At 41.9% G+C, this 21,617-nt stretch overlaps 3 protein-coding genes across 11 annotated transcripts in view; 2 read left to right on the plus strand and 1 right to left on the minus strand.

The window, feature by feature from the left end:
• The window catches only part of LOC126556283 (histone H1-like), a 591,209-nt gene that overhangs the window by 455,970 nt on the left and 113,622 nt on the right, over positions 1 to 21,617 (plus strand). The window lies entirely within an intron of this gene.
• LOC126556243 (39S ribosomal protein L2, mitochondrial) overlaps positions 1 to 21,617 on the plus strand; it is a 471,612-nt gene that overhangs the window by 431,241 nt on the left and 18,754 nt on the right. The gene's annotated exons all lie outside the window — the stretch shown is intronic.
• The window catches only part of LOC126556056 (rab11 family-interacting protein 4B), a 314,228-nt gene that overhangs the window by 43,891 nt on the left and 248,720 nt on the right, over positions 1 to 21,617 (minus strand). For 8 of the 9 annotated variants that reach the window (XM_050211242.1, XM_050211240.1, XM_050211241.1 and 5 more), the window contains exon 1: positions 5,008 to 5,366. The gene's annotated coding sequence lies outside the window, so the exon portion shown is untranslated. Of the gene's footprint in view, positions 1 to 5,007; positions 5,367 to 21,617 lie in introns of those variants that run through there. The other variant, XM_050211234.1, reaches the window with a different exon arrangement.

The following is a 21,617-nucleotide window of genomic DNA, read 5'->3' on the forward strand; positions in this document are numbered from 1 at the left end:
ATGCTTGCTGTTCCCCTTGAGCTTTATTTGAGGGGTTAACGCAAAAATATCATCGAAACGTCTAGTCGGGACAAATTATGTGGTGTTTCCAACACTTTGCTAACTATGGTACGAAAACTACCTTTGACATAATTATTAACGGAGCTGGTGATGTGCCTTTCCGTTTGTATATATAACCATCATGGCTTCGGAGTGGCGACAGTACGTGAGTTTTCTATAAACAAACCCCACAATATCCGCGTAAATACGTAGCCACCATCAAGAAAGACGACGTGTTCCATTACCCAGCAGCTGTGTTGTTCGTGCTTTATGGACAGGCGTCCAGGACACAATAAGCAACTTTCATAAGATTCCGCTTTGTCAACGCAACACGCATGCCTCGACTACACAACTTCAAGTGTTTTCAAGTGTACCGTTACGAATTCTTCATTGTTTCAACCGTACAAACGTTTGCTTCATAACATTAAGCTAATGGACACACCTTGATGTATGTGCGAGCCTTATGAACAGTATTTTATAGAAATTATTCCCCCCAATGACTCATTTAGTGAGAGAGTTTTCTCACATATCATTCACCTTAAAGGTAGACGATGATAACATCCATATTTCAGCCATTCGTTCCAAACTGTACCATTTCAAAAAGGTTTACCGGCATGTAATAAAACATCGTTGCCTTCCGGTTACACACCAGCACAGGCAAACACACTCTGCACTGAAACCTCAAGACGAAAACAAACGCTCCGAGCAATGATTTCCTAAAAACTACGCATGAAAAGAAACAACGTGTGTGAAGACGGCAGCACCAGAGCCCAACGCCGGCGAGTACACTTTGGTGAATGGAACGAAGCATACTAATGCCTACACACACCCATCCACCGCACACTTCCGATTTCCTCCACGTATCGATGATTTTCTCACATATATTTTAAAACCGAACGCACCCTTCCTCTCACGTGTTCTCTTCTAGTCCACACTGGAATGATTCATTAAATTGCGAAGCGAAACACTTTGCCAGGCACAAATCGAACCACGGGCGGAGGTATTTCGCAGCTAGAAAACCACCAGACACAAGACCTACGATTAGACCTCGAGCAGTAGCAGAAATGTGATCTTTTGACAGGCAGCCACTAGCAAACCATCCTAACCTACCCAACATACACGCTCGTTTGCATTATAACATCGATCGCCAAGGCCAGGAGGGGGGGCTGCAGTACGGATGGAAATCATTATGTTCAATTTAATTTTCCATGTGTGTTTCCATGTATTGGTGGAAATTTCTTAATGGAAAAAAATTACAACCACTTACCGTACGATTCTATCCACTCTCCTTGCATTTCTATTTCGAACCAAGCCTTTTTCTCCAATTTCGAAGGTTCAATAATGGATTGGTTATCTGCAGCCGGATGGATAACTTCTTCACCAGCAGGTCAAGAGGTTCATGCAAAGGAAAAATCTTACCCCATCTCATCCCCATTCCAACAAACGGTTGAAGACGGACTGCCTGCTGGAGCGTCTGTTCCCATTTTCACATTTTTTTTTCGAAAATTACAACACCAAGAAAAGCGGAAGGGTACGTCAGACCGAATAAAATCCAACATTAGTCTGAACTTCGTACATGCTATCGATAGCAAGTTTCATTACTTTCAGGCCTTTTTCGGTACGTTTGGAAATGTTTTATAACAACTCCAGTAGTTGTATTTGTCCAGAAGGTGTACGACAAACTGCGCACATCTTTCTCCGAAACACAAAATAACCTTCTTTCTCCTAAATGTACCAAGGAGAGCGCTATATTTTCGTTTTGTTTGCATTATGCGTGCTGTTTTCGCTGCTCGCTTTTAGAAGTTGAAGCGGGCTTGTTTATGTTTGCTCAAGATGTTACTCATCTAACCATACTGTTCCACCTATAAGATCAACAAAAATAGAAAAAAAAGATAAGAACTTATCTTTTTTTTTTTTCTATTTTTCCACTCTTTCGATACGCCGTGCGAGATCAATGATCTACTTAGTCAGAGCTTAGGAGATTCTTCATGGGGAGTGTTTCGGTAGTTTCGGCTGTCTAGATGATTTATAACACATTTACATCATTTTGGAGTTTTTACACCGCTCTCACAAAACCTATAAAAACCCATTACAATCAACCCTCTCAGAATGAATTCTCCTTTTAGAAAGTTTTTCTTATACAGAGCATTTTTTTATTTCGTGATGACGGCCAGGCTGTATTCCTTAAAATCTTATCTTATATCTAGCTTTACAGCTTCATTCAATTTGTATCCTATTTGAAGGGGAGGCATTTCCTTCTCCTTCAATTCAAGTGCACATTAGCTCCCTGGTGAGCTCGGTTGTGGATGTTGTTGCTGCCAGGTATCAAACAGAATCCGCGCAAATTCGTAGTCCTTCTATCCCAGGATATCGCGCATCGGCACCGCAGGGGAACTTCCTGATGCCCGAACGGCTGCTAAGCGTCCGGGTCTAGCCGCATCGAACTCCACACATGACCAGAGGATGTGGTCAATGTCGTGGTATCCGTTGCTACAGCTACAAACCTTGGAGTCGGCACTACCTATACGTTGAAGATGTGCATTCATCGCATAATGGTTCCACATAAGTCTCGACATCATGCGAATAAACGCACGATCTACCGGGAGCCCGTGAAACCAGGGACTGATTCACGGGCCAGGGACACCACAGGTTTCCCTGGGAACAGGGCAGGAGTGCAGGAATGGAGTGCAGGAACCTCCGGAGTTTGTCCTAATCCCACATGCTCTGCTAGCGGGGCATGCACAGCTGTTTTGTGGTGCGAAGAAACTCGTGAGGGGGAATCGACTTCTCAAAAATGCTGCTATCGGAGGTACCTTATTTGGCAAATTTCATTGCATGCTAAGAGCCTGTCTCTAGTAGCGATTTGAAGTTTTCAATCACTAGTGGGTTGGATACTGTGGATCTCAGTAGAAGGCGAAGCGATAGCTGCAATAAACGTACTGCTAGCGGCATCACTCCGGACATCTCTTCTAGGAACATTGTATGAGTAGATTTCATACTGCCCAGCGCAATCCTAAGACAACGATATTGAATTTGTTTCAGTTTTAGTATGTGCGTCTTGGCTGCCCAATTGGAAGCAGATGCATCGGTATTCCAAGACGGATAGAATCGTTGTCTTATACAGTCGCAGAAGGTCTGACCCCACCAGAACCCGATACAGAGCAATTTGTGCTGCTCAATTATATCTCAAACAGCAATATTGTTATTTTCTCTTCATTGGAGGTCTAATAACCAAGTCAGGTAATCTTTCAGCTATAAATCTCATATTATTAAGTCTTTGCAATAATTTTTCGCCTTGCCAAGTAACATTTGCATAGAACATCTCAAAGAATGGAGTTGAACAAGCAGGTTTACAATTCATTTAGAGCAAAATGCAGTTAATCCAAAGGACCTATTGGATATTGAATTCGTCACTGAAGCATTGATGCCCGCGGAAATTCTTGGTGACTTCTGTAACATCTATATCCATCTATATCTAAAAAAATATTGTATTCTTCCTGTTTAAGGACTTTTCTTGCGTCTCAGTGCCGAAATTCTACGGCATTGATGTTTTGCAATCTGAATAATTCAAAATATGATCGTATTATTTCCAACACTTTTCTTGGATGTTTTAAAATATCGTTCCAGCCTTTGAAGGTTTTGATTCATTTCGATGCCCTTCCCTTTCGAGACAATTTATTAAATATGTTGTAGAAATCTATGAGACTCTGCATATTTGGATATATTTTTCCCAAAACGTTTTTGTCTTCCTTCTTCTACCGACCTACAAGAACACACCAGCCATCGAATAGTAAGCTACTAGACTTGCTGATACTACGTAGTTGGATTGTCAACCCTTCCCTTGGGGTCCATGGGATTTGAACACCAGTCCTGCTGTGTGAAGGCCTGCACCGCTTTCGTCTCTTTCAACGCTTTCTTCTTAAGACTGCTAACATAATCTTAAAATGAAATTTGTATGGTCGTCTAAATTGTACGGTAAAGATCTTCCGATCAACACGAAACTACTGGAAACGGAATGATCTCGTAACGAAAGTTTTACCGTATTCTATCTTGGAAAGGCAGAAGTGTGTGACTTTGGCATTAATTCACCGCTACTCTATTACACAATCGAACGCACCGATCATCAACTGAAAACTCATCACCGTCCACCGACAGCACTTTTCTAAATCGTTTCTGCAATGCAGTCAGTGATCAATAGGAACAAGGGAATGCGTGTGTACTATTTGCATGCCAAATCGCGACACCCCCCTTCTGACATTTACTGTTAAAACGCAAACCGGTGGTCTGCCCTGAAAATGCGATCGTATGATCTTACCAAGCTTATAGGGCGAAAAAAAAGGCCAAGAAAGCCCGATCTTACCAGCCACAGCAGCATATCGTCCATCCCTCAGGTTACATGACGAAACGATTAGGTTCATTTTACACCAGGTTCACATCAGAGTGAGCTAAATCCAAAAAAAAAACCCTTCACAGCCTCCGACCACTCTGCGCTCTCACACACCCCGTTCGCTGGTGGATTCCGAAAACCGGTTCACCATGGCGATCGCAGCAGTGGCGTACACAATGGTGTGTGTGCTTTTGGGGTTTCCCCCGCCTCGAAGTGACGGGGCCGGGACGTACGACTAGTGAGAAGGGACCGAAGACGCCGTCCATCGAGCAAAGCCAAGACACGGTGGTACGAAAATATAAGGTAAATGCAAGAGCTCCGCGGGGCTGCTGTTCGGTCGGCCATAAAAGTGGAATGAACGGCGACTGGAACCATCCGGTCGGGAGAAAACGTGAACGTGAGCGAACGAAAGAGCACATGCTTCGAAACGCCGTAGGATGGACGAGTGCGAACAAACCGGCCGTGTTTTGGATGAGCATTCGAGAACAGCCCGGGAGTGGGGAGGATGAAAACGGGCCAGAAGAAGAAAAAAAAAACTTGTTTCGCCACAAGCCCGCGTGCGGCCAGCCAGAGAAGCCTACCTTGAATGAAGACAACCGAAGATATGCGTCGAAGGTACCGCTGCGGGCAAATTCCAGGCGAAGCAGGTTGTGTGCAGGAGAGGGTTCTTCTGCTGTTCAGGTGATGGGACGGTGATGAACACGCGATGAGCAGGAATTTCAAAGGTGAGCTTGGGTTCACCCTCTTCTGCTGCGCTGGGATGTGTGATGATCGTGAGGCTTTGTTGCTGGCCTGCTTTTGCTGCACTCAACCCACACGTCCACCTATTATTCTACGGCAACGACGATGATGGCGACGCTTTGTGTTTGTGTTTGCGAATGCTGTGTTTCTCGCACGGTGATGACTTTTGCCTTTCGACGGCTTACGATGAGCTTTAAATTGCTGCTGCAGGGAAATATCCTCAAGATTAATCCACAGCGCAAAAACGACCCCACTCTGCTTGCGGGAATTGCTGCTGCTGTTGGACACTATATACAAGTCGCTCACTTTCTCTACACTTTGGTTCCCGGAACTGACGCAAATGCACTTGCTTCTGCTACCAGGACGACTTTTTAAATCACTTATAAATTATTAAACACACTACTTGCTTACGGGACACACTAATACACTTTCAAATTTTCCACTGCTCTAAAACGACCCACCTAGCACGTTGCTACTACCGCGCAAACCAATTCACAGATGAACGCATACACAAACGACTTGCCTAAAATGGACAGGCTTACACGACAAACAACATTTTTAGCTATGCTGAAATGAAAATAAAAAAAAAACGACACATCTCAGTAGGTAGCGTTGGTGCTTCCGCTTCCGCGGCTTCGCCAACTACGATCATCTCCACTTCACTGGGAAATAGAAATGCCGAGGTAAACACCTAGCCAACTTTGACCACTTGACTAGACTTGCTCAACCCCGATGATGGTCATCCATTTGGTAGCAAACCGAACCGCACCACTATTAAAAACAATTAGATCGAACGTTGGAAGAAGTCACATGAGCCACACGCAAAATTGCACTACACCTCTCATGGCTCTCTGAAAAACACAAACTGCAACAGCGCAACCACACTTCTTCCATGCACGCTAGCCTTCTTTTCTGTACTTTTTTTCCATTTTCCACCACTCACACTCCATAGAATGATGCACTTTACTCGTCGTCTACTTCAACGAGGGATATGCATGCATGTGTGTGACACCTGTGCATTGTGTCAGTGCAATTCAAGGTGCAGCGAAAATGCCGTTACTTTCATCAGAACCAAACAGTAAGAACCATTCTACCTAGCTACGGTGTGAACGGAACGCGGTCCTCTCACTCTTTGCACCTTTCGGTTCAACACTTTGCGTCGTGGAACGTGGAAGCAACACCGAAAAACGCGCGATGCTTGCTGAAAGTAAATAGAAAATGCACAGTAAAGCTGGTTCGCTAATCCGTGTACAAATGTTGACCGTTATTGGTTCGTGATCCCACTGTGCTGCGGTTTGAAGCATAGCGGGCGAAAATTCCCATACAGCAAAGTGGTATGCAGTTGTTTGACAGATTTCGCCGGAATCGCTGCTGGCTTGAGCGACCCAGTCGGCAAAGTGGTAGACTTTTGATACCAATAAAATAAATAGTATTTTAATGTTTCTTATGTAAACACAAGGATTTTCGGTCAAGTTTTCGCAAGGAGGTTTAAAGATGTTCTTTTCCACAGGTTTTATTTTATTCTCTCCTCTTTTGACAGCTCGCACACTGTCTCTTCTTCGGTCATCGTATGTGTCAAAAACCCAAGATGCTCACAACCCAAGGTTATTGTAACCACAAGATGTTTACACTTTTTGTATCCAACTATTGGTTTTATAAAAAAATGAAGTAAGTCCTCTGAGGAAGCGAATGCGAAAAAAACTTTTTTAGCACCTCCTATAATGGTTTTGTATGCGCATCACGTGCAATACTAGATGTTTGCAAAAAAAAAGCTCGTAAGATAATTATGGCGACCCAGTGGTGTAGGCGACAGCGGTGCTGGTCTTCAAACGGACGAGCACGGTTCGAATTCAGGGATTCCGTTCCTCCACAATGATTACCTTTCAGTAACTAAGTTTTATCGGCAATGTCTAGTAAGCCATTGCCGTCAAGCCATTGGCTAGACCGTATAGGTCGTTAGGCCAAGAAGAAGAAGATCTTAATTATTAACATAGCTGTAGAGAATAGAAAAGATTAGAGAGCAAATTGTAAATTAAAGAAACTTGGAGAGTAAAAAAAAGAGCATCATGAACGTTCATGTGCGAAAGGATTAGCTATCAACACAAGAGAGGAACTGCACAAGAGATAATCCTGAGATCCTGAGTTCTGGGAGTTTGAAGATTGAGCGACGAACTGAAAGAGAATCGAAAGGATACACAGTTTTTGAACCAACGTGTAAGACAGCGGTCGATAATTAGTATTGCGAAGAAAAATAAATTAATAAAAACTTTCTTCCTTTCAGCTGGTTCTTGTGGGTTTGGAATGGCACGCAAAAAAGTAAAAAAAAAGGTCACGGGTAAAAGTCACGACAATCGCTAAGTATCTCGTTGATAATTACCACTATATTCAAAAATAATTGACCTTTAATAATAGTAAAGCAAAGATAGAAAAAAAAATTAAACAATGTCATAGATAGTCAATACCTTATACGACCTCCGTTGCCTTGTGCCAGGTTCTCCAAAGACGATTTCAAAGTGATAAAATTTCTCAAATACTTATAAGATCCTGACATATTGACATTGAAATTTCTCGTGGCCCTTTAGATTTTTTAATGATTTTTAAAACTATTACAGAAAAAAAGTTGAAACCATAATTTTGAGATTTTTAGATAGTTTCGCATCGATTTTAACAATTTGAAATTTTGCGTGGTCCGCAGCCTTCAAATTCGCCGAGAAAAACATTTGTCATAGGTGTTCGTATAGTTATGTTTCATGAAGGAACTTTAAATGAGCAAAAGTTAAAGGTTAAAGGTGAGAAAAAATATTCAAAAACGTTCAAAATATATTTTATCATTCTCTACAATTAACTAGGACATTAATTTTAACTATCTCTTTTACTGTATATTATTTTTTGCGCATGAAAGTATTAAGTATTTGAGTATGACAGCTCATCATGCCATATTGTCATCATTTACTGTTGATTTATTTTTTATAAAGTATAACAGCATGTCACCTTTTGTCTCTGGTACTATCTGTTTATTCTCAAAAATTAATTCATATAGTTAAGTTGAGGACTGTCAATAGAAAATAACAAACGTTTATGCTCTTGTTGATAAAACAGGGTTTAAATATCTGTGGAATTAAGTATACAAGAAATAAAGTATTGTAAAGAAACAATGCAGTGTTTCTTAAAATGATTGTAAGTTTGTAAACAATCATTTGATAAATAATCAAGTGGCACTGCTTATTATAATTTTTGCCGCCTTTTGCCCAAAATTGGCTCACTGTTCCGTTTTTGTTTAGCAGAGACACAAACCGTTACACACATCTGCAAAGCTATAAAACCCAGGCCCATCGACTTTTTCCTATAATATTGCTGTTTGCTTTGAATTTGTACCCCACGTACATTATAATAATTTTTTTTTTTAATAATTTTTAAAAACAAATACAAATGATTCAATAGATATAGTTTATGATTTCCTTACGACACAATCTATACATTACAAATTGAACAATGAATTATTACTAATTGTTAAGCAGCTTGAGTAAGTAAATCAATAAAGTTTAGGCTTATGATTGAATGATAATGAAAACAGATCGTCACTGTAACCTTTTTTTTCTACTAAATTTTCAACTCTTGCTGAACGTTTTCCAACAATATCTGGCCATGCTTTACTTACTGAACTTGAAGGCACGAAAAATAATCAAAATGCATAGACGGCTAGCGTATTTAAAATGTTTGTACAACTTAAAATAATAACAAATCATAAGAAGGCTGATGGCGAAACCATCTCAAAATCTTGTTTTTTTTTTTCTTATGCAATTTGTATCTTTGCTTTACATCCCATTTCACCGCAGAGCGTCAATTCCTGGGTCTGGATGTGTTAAAAATAAAAATCAAACACAAAAAGTTTCCCCAGCTTGTAATCAACAACATGTTCAACACCCAAAGATCTTCACCCAAGTGCCGGGTGAATCTCGCGAAAGTAATGACCGGGCTAACGAGCAGGGTAAAATGTTTGGCCGTCGCTTTCTTGATCTTTGCACACAAACACACACAGACAGACACGCAGGCAAAAAACAATGTCCGTCCTTTTTATACATTTTTCCGCCCTTTTTTAGAAATGCTTTTGACCCTTCCAACCGGAACTTCCGGCGCAGATTGGGTGGAAAAAAGGTGACCAGGAAATCAGGTGAAGTACTTTATCGCTGTCATGCTCATTTTTCCTTTTACACGGCAATATTTAAAGGCTTCGCTTTTGTTTTTCACTTGACAAAAATACTTGTGCAATTAAAGTTGTACAAGGATGATTGCCATCAAAGTCAATACGAAAAGTTTTTAATAACTTTCATTCACTGTTTGTTTGTTCTTTTAAATATTTTTTATTATGCTGCACACATTACTGTTACTTAAAACTATGAAAAATTATGTTTTTAACGCTTTAAGTTGATGAAAATTTATAAGACTATTGAAATTTGGCAAAGACGATCCAAAAATGGATCTTTATTGATAAGTTATGTTTTGGAACACGTGACAAAGTCAAAAAGATTAACCAATATCCTTGTTAAGCCATCCCAGCATATACTGGCTCAGTGTCTCACAGGATGCAACGACATTCACCTCGATTCCCAAATGCTACATTCTCCACGAACACCTGTAGTATCCTGCAGCTAGCCAATATCTACCAAGTCATAGAATCATAATCGAAACGCTGTTACGAACAAAGCACGTACTTGTCTTACGATCAAACACCCCGAGGAAATCAAGGTCGGAGTGGAGCTAATTGAATTGTTCGCGCCCTGTTCCTTCTTCACTACTCCGCTCAGTCGTGGTAAGGGTTTTCTGATACACATAGTTGTAGCAGTTAATATACTATTCAAAGAAACATCGCTTCGCTACGGGGAGGAAACGGATATTGAAAATGATTATTTTGTACGAGGAAATAATTCAAAACCAACGATCGATAAGCCATTTCTGGTGATCACATTATATTATGGTTTCATTTATTGGCATCCATACCAAGAAGTAGCTATTTTGAGCTGCTTTAAAAATAGTTCTATTTTGTATTTTAAATTTACCCCAGTATTTTGTATAAAACGTAGATAAATTATGGTCTCTTCATTTTCACGAGAGCATACAATAGGCAGGCTCGAACGAGCACGTTTGTTTTAAAATGTTCGACAGACTATTAGCATGAAACAAAAACTCCCAAGTGCGCGCGTAATTTTGATCATAAAACTAACAAAAAGCATAAAATGCCATACGACCGTTGGCGACATTTACAGTTCCGGCCTGAGGATATCGGTTCACACATGAGTGACTTTTTGGTACTTTCCTTGGCTATTACGAGAAGACTTGGACACTGTCTAACATCCCGATGGCTGTGGCTATTTCTATGGCTGTGTCGTGTGTGTGTGTGTATGTTTCTTTCTCCCTACCGGGTCATATTTCAAATGGCAACTTTTTTGGCAACTGTTCTTCGCCAAACCTTTTACGGATGAATGCTTTTAAAATTTTATCTTTAATTACGACAAATGCGTTTGGCGCCTTGTCAACATCAATATTCTTGACGCACTTTTTTTTCATACATTGAAAAACTTTCTACTATTCTTTTGCTTTACTGCAATTGCATTTCGGTGTTGGTATGTAAGCTGCATACATGTTTGTGATCGAAGCATTGGTTAAGGATATTTTCAAGAATTGGAGAAAAAATAGGTTAGATGCTTTAGGTTTTGGTTAGATGCAGTTTCTAGATTTCTAATTCGATAGCATCTCTTTCAGTTGAAACATTCATCTGGCAGGCAACAAATAGTTTTGAAGGGTTATAATACTCTATTTCCACTTTTATTTTACTACTTTACTACTAACATAAAAATGGGTATTTAAGCTAATTTTGCGTAATAAACTTTCCTCCACTGTTATTTAATATTTTCGATAAAAAAAAATATCTCAAAATATCTAAAACAAATGTGTTCAGCCATTTATAATAACATCACAACAAATAATACCGACCTCTATTGGGGCAATAATTAAATAAAAACGTAACAATTTTGTGTACCGAACGGGGCCAGGCTGTTAAAAAAATGAAGGGACTTTTTAACGCACGTTGTGATTGATAGTTTCAATTTAAAATGCCCCTTTAAAAAGCTTTCTTTTTGTTTGCTGTGCGCCTGTGCTCCATTCAATCACAGACAGTGAGTACCAATCAATTTCGACAAAAACAATAGTCTATATAGTGCATGAAAGCTCTCTACAATATAATCAATTTTTATTTATCGTTCACCACTCCCTATCTTTTATACCCCAAAAAAATGCACACGAGTTTAAAAAAAACGCAACACAACAGAATGCACAACCTGACCCATTAAGGTACGCAAGTGCGGCATATTTAATGCGTAATTGGAAAATCCGATTCAACAACAGCAGCAGTCAACATACAGTCTATAGCTAACCGAAAGATTTAAACGAAAAATCATGAATCAAAATATTTCGCCAAATTATCAATTCACGAACACGGCTTCCCATGGCGTATGCACAAGCGTTGCGAAATTAAAAATGCTTTTGCTGGCCGATCGCTAGGAATATAAACAAAACAAAAAAAAAGGACTAAAAGATGTATGGGCCTGTTGGCTTCGTTTGGGAATGAATGTTCGATCATATTTGCCGCTGATTGATTGATGGTGTAATCTGAGAATTCGTTTCGAGAAATACAGGCGAATAATCGATTTTTTATGAAAATAGAAACGAAAAGACGAATGAAACTAAATATTTTAACAGGAATTGGAAGGGAAACAAACATTAGTTTCTTAAAGTTAATCGAAGATATGGATAGTCCGTAGATTAGCTAAGCTTGTAATTTTCGTGTAGTTAATATTAATGATGCATCGGATCGGTTCCCCCTGAGTGAGGCCTGACTATTCAACTACGTGGTATTAATAAGCCTCGTTTTCCGTTAAATGATCCTTAATCCAAGAAGAAGAAACCAATTGTGTGATGTGATGTGTGTGTATTATTTTAGATAGTCCTCTTCATTTCACCGGAATATAAATATTAATTTCGGCAAAATAAATATCTCACCCACAGAGAGACACACACACACACTACTATCCCGCTAGTTCATTTATATTTGCACCCAAATTCGGCAAATCTTGATGCTAGCCAGACGTGCAATCTGTCACCTTGATATACGTACAATTGTGTGAATGCGAAATTGAATATCTCGCTCGCTGGACGGAGCGCGAATGGTAACGGCACTTTCTCCGTAATGCCGATGTGATTTGTTTAACGTAAAAAGCTTCCAAAAGCTTCCGATCTCGCTACGTTTTCTTGTCGCTTGTGGAGGGCTTCGTGCAACCGCCACCGCAGACATTACAGTTTGCCCATCAATATCAATAAAGGTGACACATTCATGTTTATTTAGCACGACTGAGCGCGTGCCACGGTATCCAGCAGTGCGGTACGGTGGAGACGGAGACGTAATAAAAAAGGAAGAGAAATGGTACCATCGTCGTGAATCGACCGGAAGAAGAAATTCACTCGCACACTCAGACACAGCATCCTGCCATATTGAGATGTTCCTCTGTTGACGATATTGTTGGGAGGTTTGGTCGTAATGTAAAGTGATTGAAACACCTGCTGCGTTGAGTGTCTGCTAAAGAACAGTGCGAATGGTAATGTGGGCTGTGAGATACTACAGCCGACTTGTTTACTTGTGCTGTGTTTGTGTAAACTGAAGGGCAAATGTATTGTTGTAGCTTTCGAAAACATCATGTGCAGCTGAAACCGGGTAATGGTTCGGTTTAGTATGTATAATATCGTACAGAGTTTTCTGCAATTGAGAAACGTTCATTAGCGTATGGAGGTTAGTGTTGGAGAAAGCGAATTTCGTGAACTTTTCTCCTTTTTCCTTTAGACAAAAAGATCTCTCAAACGACAATATCCCGATGAGGTCGTTTTAATGATAAGATCTTTTGACAGACGAAGTGGAAATATCTTGGACGGTGAACATCCTTGGACGACACCGTCACTTCAATGACGAGGTTTTTTAGACGAAATTACTTGATAGACCAATGCTCCATGCCCGGAAAAATTCTTTATATGACGAGGACTCCTGATGCGCTGGGCCATCCCCTCTTAAGTGATGAGGTCTCTTGAATGACGAGGCCTAACGGACGACGGTGTCCCCGGTGGCCGCTCTTCTACAATGAACCACTTGATTGTGTCGTATCAATAAGAAGCCGACTGCTAGGACTGGTCGTAGCTCTCGAGTCAATGTGACATCCTCAATAAATAAGACGTACATCTCCTTAATGTTGTCAGCGATGGACCACGCAAATGCCGCATCTTGTGCAACTGTAGTACATATAACACAGGTTTTCCCGATACAAACAAAATATCTTCGAGACACTGTACAGGGTGTTCAATAAGTTCAACAACATCCCATCGATTTGTAGTTATGCACTCTGTGTATTCTGTGTATTAACATTTTTGTCAGCTTTAATATCATCTATAGGCTAACCGTTGCATGTGGTGTCGACTAAATGTCACTTAGTGTGCACGATGAAAGAGTACCCTGATCCTTTTAGTAAAATTGTTTGTGGGACGTAAGCAGCCAGGCGACATATTCCAGCGGTTAAAATCTAACGGGGTGAAGCGGAATTTTATTTATACTACCATCCGTCGGTACCGGGAGATGGGCTCGATCAAGAACCATACAAGATCCGGGCGGCGGCGTTCGGCGAGGACGCCAGCAGTCATCAAAGTGGTGAGTGAGCGGATCCGTCAAAAAATGACCCGCTCGATCCGGAAGATTGCTGCTGACCTGAATGTGTCATTCGGGACGATTCACACTATTATGTCGAAGGACCTAGGATACATGGCTTACAAGAAACGTAAAGTACATGGAGTAACGGAAACTCCAAAGAAGCACAGGAGTACGCAAGTCAGGAGTTCGTGTTTTTCTATGAGAAATTCTTCGTTTTGGAATAGTTGCACAATGTTCAAAATGATCGACTGTGGACGCCAACGTTGGCCAGCATCCCCCCGTCCCAAATAAACATCCTACGGTTCCAGAATGCCCAGGCGTAGGAAGCTCCCACTAGTTTTTATTGACAAAAACGTCCAAACAAACACCGCGGACTACAAAACCGACGTTCTGGAGAAGGTTGTGGCTCCGGCACTTCAGAATCTCTACGGGAACGATCCTTACATTTTCCAAAAAGACTGCGCTCCGGCCCACACGGCGATTATCGTCCAAACGTGGTGTCAGAAGAATTTGACGGGGTTTCTAGATAAGATGTCATGACCACCCAGTTCTCCGTATTTCAATCCCCTTGACTACTATGTATGGTCATACACGCTGGCCAAGCAAAGCGAGTATAAAGTGAACACAGTCGACCAATTCAAGAACGTTATTTCCAAGACCTGGGACGAAATGCCGATGGAACAGATGCGTGCCGCGTGCGATTCGTTTGAGAAACGTCTCAAGCTCCTGATAAAGTACAAAGGGAGGGTGCTTCCTCATAATATGCCAAAAAGATAGTAAATAAATATGGCTTCAAGAAACAAATACTCAAAAAATTATATCTTATGTTTACATTGTTTGAGCTCGTTTTTAAAGTGTATTCGAATATATTGAACACCCTGTAGAAAGTAAATTATACTAAAAGGTAATTTTGCAATTAATAATATGTTAAGAAAAGAGCTCCAGCAGCTATGATTTGCAATAATCGCGCCTCATACTCACGATTACTCGGTTCACTTCTTCAGATTCGGCTGCATGCAAAAACGACCGGGTGGCCCGGTGGTGAGGCGACAACGTGTCGATCTTCAGATGGCAGTACTTGGTGCTTATCCCATCCGGAAAAAGAAATCTGACGAAATGATAAGGGATCCTGATGATTAGCCACGAGATTTTTTACTCAAGACATTGACATATTTGAAGTATCTTCAAGAGATAACTGATCCTCTCAAAGCTATGCAAAGGTATGAGTGGGGATCGTCATCATCTTCATGTAATATCTTGTCCAATTCCAAGCGTTATTCTCTGTTGTGATTACACGCCCTTTATGCTTGAGTGCTGGAATATGCAGCTGCTGCGCGATGCTGTCATGTAATTGACAGCATCCCAGGTCATCAAGATTTTTTTTTTTTCGTTTATTTATAGAGGCTTTGAGTCTTAAAGACTACATTCGCCTCTCTTCGGTCATCAAGATCGTTAGAGGCTTCAGCAGCGATTGGGTGATCAATCGCTACGACTTGAAATCAGATTGCGATAGAAGATGGTTGATATAAAGAAACTTGCCATTTCCCTCAAAAGTGTGTGTCCCGTTTCCATCATCTATTTAAAAGTTCTAGTGGGTTGCCTATTGGTTCTTACGTTCTCCTAACTATCCCATTAAAAATATAATCAAGTCAAGGAATCCAGTAACGGTAGGCTCTCAACCGTTGTAAAGTCGAGGTTGTAAAGCCAAAATAAAATGCTTAATAAAGCTAACAATCGCCGCAGTTTCCTTGTATGCAAACTAACTTGTAAACATTTGTTGCAAATTGTACGATGCTATCATTGGACTGTCCTGTGAATACAAAGCATTAACTTCTCTGAACAAAATTTTAGATAAAGTCAAAGTGTTGCAACCTTCCAAACTAGCGTCCAGCGTGCGAGAAAGCTTGACACAACACTGCAAATCAAGACTACATGTTATCGGACAAGAAACTTTGCTAAAAGATAGCTCTTCACTACTCTCGAGCACGACAGTCGAGTTCGATGGCACACAGCCGAAAATTTATGATACAACTTTTGTACCCTCCACAATTGTTTCAATAAAAGTTAACAGGGCTTGAGTAATGAGTTGCTGAACTTACGTGAGCATAGGACAATCGAATCCCCGCTGTGGCATCCGTCCAGTCCAGAAAGCGTCGCACGAGAGCCTCTAGCGACTGCAACAAATCACCAACGTACCCTTAAAGAAGCAAGCCGAAGAACAACTTTCGCCTTTCGTTTAACGCATCGGTAGATTAATTGAATTTTATGCAGTGTAAAACTTTATACCTCGTCATCAGACAAATGAACTATCATATGCACTTTTCTTCTTAACACACACACACACGCACGATCAAACTGCTGCAAACTGAACAAAATCTTTGCACAAACCCTCGAGCAACAAGTATCCCACTATAAAAGACTTCAAAACGAACCAATGCTTGCAAAATAGGCGTGAGTAGCTTCCCAAAACCTCCGTCTCGGAATCGAAAAGTTTGCCTTTCGTAATGGCCAAAAGTGTCACCGCAATTGTTTGCAGTCAGTGGTGTCGAAGGCCTGTCCTCCTGTTCCTTCTGCTGGTACACGACAACAATGGGTACTTTTATGACCACTTAACCTCCTTCTAATGCTACTCACATCCCCACGCACCGGCTGAACCCGGAACCGGAAAATGGTTCTGTCACAGCTTGATGCTTCTCTGGGGAGAATAAAAAAAAAACAACCCTCGGAGCATGATACGCGTCACTGGCTGTGTTGTAGCGTGTACACTTGCAACGTCTACTTATGCGCTTTAAAAGGTTGGCAAACTCAATTTTAAACTATTTATAAATGTATGATAACCATTTACTTTTAACAGGGATCGGTCGACACAGTTCCGTCAAGAGTACAGAACACAGTAACAGTGGCAGCGCAGGGCAACGGGAACAAACTTTACTATTTTGCAAATTCTAGTGCGACATTTGGTGCTGCTACTGCTGCTAGGCCGGGATATTTCCCCAGTCACTGTCAAGTAACGAAAATTACTTTTCTCGGCTCGACTGTAGCTATTTCCCCGGTAGTACTGTGCCATTGGCTTGACACTTCTAGGTGAGATGTTTCTATGCCTTTCAAATGACAGTCCAATTTAAAAGTCTCGACGGCATTCGGAACTAATTGGGTTTTCCTTTCCAAAACTCTGGGAAAGCATAAAAAAAAATAGACGATATTTGTAGTAAAACATTCTACTATAGCTGCATATGACGAAACTGAGATTTCAGGCGATTTTAGAATCGGAGATCAATTCCCATCCAAACTGTTCCCCCGAAATAAGACGATTGACGAATTAACTACGTGGTACCAATAAAGTAATCCATCAGACGGCCGGCATGTCCTCGGAGGCCGCAGTTAAGCCAAAACGAAGAGAAGATTATGTATTATTAAATATATAGATTATTTATTTACTAGTGACTCCTTCCCGCCTAACTTCTCAACTAACTACGCATGAGAAAAAACCCTCAAAAGCTTTCATCCAAATCATTACCACTCTCGGACAAAATGAGATGTGATCAGCAAATTGATATAATTATCGCCATTTTCCGAAAATTGACTAGATCATACGTAGCCGTAGGTCCGTCAGACCAGCTGTACCGTGGCCAACCAATTTGCCATCCCAACTTATGCATTATTCATCGGAGAAATCAAACACACCGAAAGTTTGACTAATTACTGATGCTTCACCGCCCGTCACGAGACGTCAAATGGATTATATTGACGTTTATTGGGGGTGATATATTAATAAAACACGATGTCAATGAACAGCGCACAAAAACGGGAACCGCAGAAAACCGCGTCCGTCCGGAGCTGGGCGCCCCCAAAATCCCGGACTAATATGACAAGCGAAAGTGACACGGACGGACCAATTCGGACAAGGGAGCTGGGAGTTTGGCACATTGCTTGGACATGTTACCGTTTGGCGAGGGACGGTTTTTATCGCTCACGTCCTGACCGCGTGTGTGATGAACTCGTTCGCGAAAAAAGCACCCTCGGGAAGAGTAATGACATTTTTTATTTAAGCACTCTCTACCCAAGCTGAAGAGAGACGAAACAAAACATGAAGATGAACTCATGAAATTTGAATGTCATTTGCTTACGTCCTCGCCCTGTGTGCCGTTGGGTGGACGCTCCAGGCGATTTCGTTTTTATTTGACAGCGACCGTTTGGTGAACATCCGGCCCGATCCCCAGAGGGTTGCACTTAATGTTAATATTAATCTTTACAAATGTACAATTACGTGCTGAATACCCTGCCCATAGTCCAGATAGACCAAACAGCAAAACATACAAAGCGGTGCAGTTTTGGGAAATTATAGCACATTATAGTGTGTAACTTGATTCAGCTATCACTACCCAACTGACAACTGGTCTAAAAAAATCGCTATAATTTTGGAAAAAATGCTCGAATCTAATCGAAACTGCTCGTTTCATGCTCAAATCTGTCGAAAATATGAATGTATGCGTGTGTAACGGTTTTTCAAGCAAGCTATGATGACGTATCGTCTTTGTTTACATTTTCCAAGCCGCATGGTGTCTCGATACAGCGGTAAGCTTTAACTTTATTTCTACGTTTGGAATGGTTAATTTTTCTATTATTTCATATCAGTGAGCATTGTGTGTGAGAGCAAGTGATACCCTGTGATGAGAGTAAAGTGAAATTTGTTTCGTAAGGATTCGTGCATAAATTGGGACCGGCTTCATAATCCTAAGTGGTGACCGGCAGAGGGCATGATTCCCTTTCCCAAGAGGTTCCCTGTATGGCATCCCTATGGTGAAGATTCTCTCTCCAGCGAGGCCTTCCTGGACGATGAGACCCACCCTGTTCCCCGATGTACCCTGGTGCGTGAAGCATCCTTGGTCGGCGAGGCCCCTGGCGGTCGCCACCGCCGCCGGGTGATGCTGGACAGGAAGGTGCTATCCGAGGTGCTGCTGAGCAAAACAGTTTATCGGTAGGTGAAGGCCGGTATGCTTTTGGTCTGTTCACTAGCATTAAATGAACCCTTTTTTTGCAGGAAATGCAGCCGTGCCGGGTGATGTTGCATAGGACGATGCTGATTTGATGGTGCAACTTTGATGGTTATGGTTTGATGGATGGTGCAGGATGGTGGGCTATGCTGTTGGGTGATGCTGAATGGGAAAGTGCTGCTGAGTTAGAAAGTTTAACGGTAGGTGCAGGCCGGTACATTTTCTCGATGTTAACGACCATTGTTTTAACCCTTTTTTTGCAGGAAATGCAACCATGCCTTGATGTTGTAGCTTCGCTTGATGCTGCTTTAAATGGTGCAGGATGGTGTGCTATGGTATTGGGTGACGCTGAACGTTAAGGAACGGTTAAATCATCGAAAGGAACGGTTAAATCAAGGAATGTAACGGTAAGGAGGACCGTATGCGGGAAAAACTGCGTAGCGAGATGCTGAAAACGGCTTGAAATGGGGCGAGCGCAGGAAACAGGAAAAGGCAACGTTGAAAAGTCAGGCGGAAGAGTTGGACAATGCTGCCCTCAAGGTACACCGTGACCGGGAGGAGGAGATGAAAAAAGCGGAAGCGGTGAACAATCGTGACGAGGCGGAGGAAACGTTCCGAAAGTACGATTCGAACCAGAATCAAATGCTCGAGCTATTTGAACTGCAGACTCGGATCGTGTTCGACCGGAACCGTCACGGTGCGGTAACGGAAGATGAGGCACGCGTATGTTATGTTGGCCGCGTATCAAACCATTTCTTATGATGGATTCCGGACTGTTCAAAGCACCGGACGGAAACCATGAAGGTGGTTGAAGAAGCGGAACTACAATCGGAAGGGATGTACGATTTGGAGGGTAGCGAAGCCAACGATCAAACCGGGCAAGACGGGCAGTACGGGGATGAGGAATATCAGCGGTTCAACGTCCACGAGGAGGATCACGAGGCTCTGGACGAGCACGACGGAAGAAGATGAAGGCGACGATGTTGGCGAGGGAGAGATTGAAGAAGCGGCACGGGGAGCAGCCGCAAAACCGGCAGTAGAGTATGATCCCGTCACGCAGGATCTGATTAAGATCCGATCAGCGCAACCAGTACATGGAGGCCGATCGGTGCTGCTGAGCTAGAAAGTTTAACGGTAGGTGCAGGCCAGTATGCTTTTTGGATGTTGACATTGCATTGCATTAAATTAACCATTTCTTTCTTTGAAACAACGATGCCGGATGGTCCTGATGCTTGTGAAGTATTCGGTGCATTTATTTTTTGCGGCCCTACAATCGTTCTACCAACTATACCAACTCCTGCAGCAACGATGCCGGATTGTTTTGACCTGGCGACCGGTGACGCCTCCTCTTTATGCTGATCTGCGACAGCCTGGCCTTCAGGGCAAGCAATGTATCATTGCTGGATGCCGATGCTTGCTCGGAAGCTTCTATTTTGAGTGGCGTTGCCTGAAACATTTTTCCTTTACGGAAGTACGGGTAAGATAAAATTTAACTGCTAATACGTACAAAAAGCTTTTAAACAACTTACCGTTTTGTTTTCCGTTTGCAGGAATATTGCCTCAACGTGCTCTAGTGGTTATTTTTCTGAATAAAAAAATGTATGAACACCGTGTGTTTGTTTTGTTTTTGTTTTGATTTGTGCCGTCATTAGCCGTTGGCTTTTGACGGCTTTGGTTTGACAGCAAGAAACGAGAAAAACTGCATGATAAAAGGCTTTTCGACTGGTATAATCTTACTTAAACCGAGGCGGTTTAAGGAAGGTTTAAGAATGCTGTTTAAGGAAGAAACCGCTCGAAATCGATAAAAAGTAGCTATAAAATGTCAATAGGGTATTCAGCACTTAGTGAACAAGTATGTAACATCTTATGCTTTAGTGTACTCTACTCAAGTTGAGTTGAGATACTAACAGAACGTAAACCTGGGCCTGCAGCGTTCCGGAAGCAAAAAGCATAGAAATTCTTCCATCACTTAACTCCCGGCCGAACGCGGGGCCGGCTCGGGATACAAACTTAATTTAATTCATTAATTTGGTGCCCGATCATATCTTCCCTTCGCGCCACATTTTCATATCTGCCCTTAACGCACGCTCATCGAACATTCCATTGGCATGTCTTATTGATTCAATTATTTTATATCATCCCAACGCTAGCAGCGGGTGCACCATGCCCAAAAAGCGTTCCGTCGCAAATAGTGGCCAGATTGCAATGGGCAAAACAAGATAACGAAACTCGACCGAATAGTGAAACGGCACAGCCCCAACCGTCATTTCATTTCCTTGTTTTCTTTCTCGTTTATTTTTTGTTTCGCCCTAAGCTACTGACACTGCTGACCCTGCTTAGTGCCGCGTGTTGGGGTTTTGTTTCCTTCTTGAGCCACCCTTAACTTTGTGGAAAATTCAACACACCCCATCCACTGGACCAACCGACCCGGCAGCCTCCAGCCTGGCCGGTGGACAGTAGTTTAATAGCAGAAAATTGACCCAATGTGACGTGATTGCCATATTCAATGTCGACCGGGCACACTGGTTCGGTGAATTCTTTTCAAGAGCGCTGACGTTTGCTGGACCGCGTTTAAATTTGCTGTTTGCAACCCTACGTCTTCTTCCATTTACCATTATTCAGCACGATTTTTATTCAATGTTGAATTTGTGCTGCCTGTGCGATTACATGCAAATCAGTTTTCAGCCCATCATGTACGGGATACGATTGTGAC

This window comes from Anopheles maculipalpis, chromosome 2RL (assembly GCF_943734695.1).
Source record: "Anopheles maculipalpis chromosome 2RL, idAnoMacuDA_375_x, whole genome shotgun sequence".
NCBI classification, from domain to species: domain Eukaryota; kingdom Metazoa; phylum Arthropoda; class Insecta; order Diptera; family Culicidae; genus Anopheles; species Anopheles maculipalpis.